Source organism: Haliaeetus leucocephalus, unplaced genomic scaffold (assembly GCF_000737465.1).
Source record: "Haliaeetus leucocephalus isolate CR32 unplaced genomic scaffold, Haliaeetus_leucocephalus-4.0 Scaffold450, whole genome shotgun sequence".
NCBI lineage: Eukaryota > Metazoa > Chordata > Aves > Accipitriformes > Accipitridae > Haliaeetus > Haliaeetus leucocephalus.
The window spans coordinates 5,854,123-5,854,697 of NW_010972886.1; the positions used below are offsets into that span (position 1 = coordinate 5,854,123).

General features: G+C 38.6%; 1 protein-coding gene across 1 annotated transcript in view; it reads left to right on the forward strand.

Annotated features, from left to right (window-relative positions):
- EPB41L2 (erythrocyte membrane protein band 4.1-like 2) overlaps window positions 1-575 on the forward strand; it is a 71,951-nt gene that overhangs the window by 1,497 nt on the left and 69,879 nt on the right. The gene's annotated exons all lie outside the window — the stretch shown is intronic.

Consider the following 575-nt stretch of genomic DNA (forward strand, 5'->3'; position numbering starts at 1 on the left):
GTTAACATTTCATTTTAAATCTCCATCTTTAAGACCTTATCAGTTTATCCTTAAAAATGGACTCTGAGGTACACTAGCAAGTAAGATAAAATTCAATATCCAAATCCTTTCAATGATGATAGTTTGACAGCTCAAACTTGATTTTTTTGCAAAAGATTAAGGTTTTCCTGAAGGTAGTGTCACATGTACTAATAAAGTTGTCTTGTTCGTTAATTTTTTTTAAAGTTTTCTCACTGGAGAGCCAATGTTTAAAAAAGTTTGCTTCAAATGAAAATTCTGTTACAGGTTGTGATGGGTTGACCCTGGCTGGACGCCAGGCGCCCACCAAAGCCGTTCTATCACTCCCCCATCCTCAGCTGGACAGGGGAGAGAAAAATATAACAAAAACTTGCGGGTCGAGATAAGGACAGGAGAGATCATTCACTAATTACCATCAAGGGCAAAACAGACTCAGCTTAGGGAAAATTAGCTCACTTTTTATTACAAATCAGCCAGAGTAAGGTAAATGAGAAATAAAACGAAATCTCAGAACACCTTCCCTCCACCCCTCCCTTCTTCCCGGGCACAACTTCACA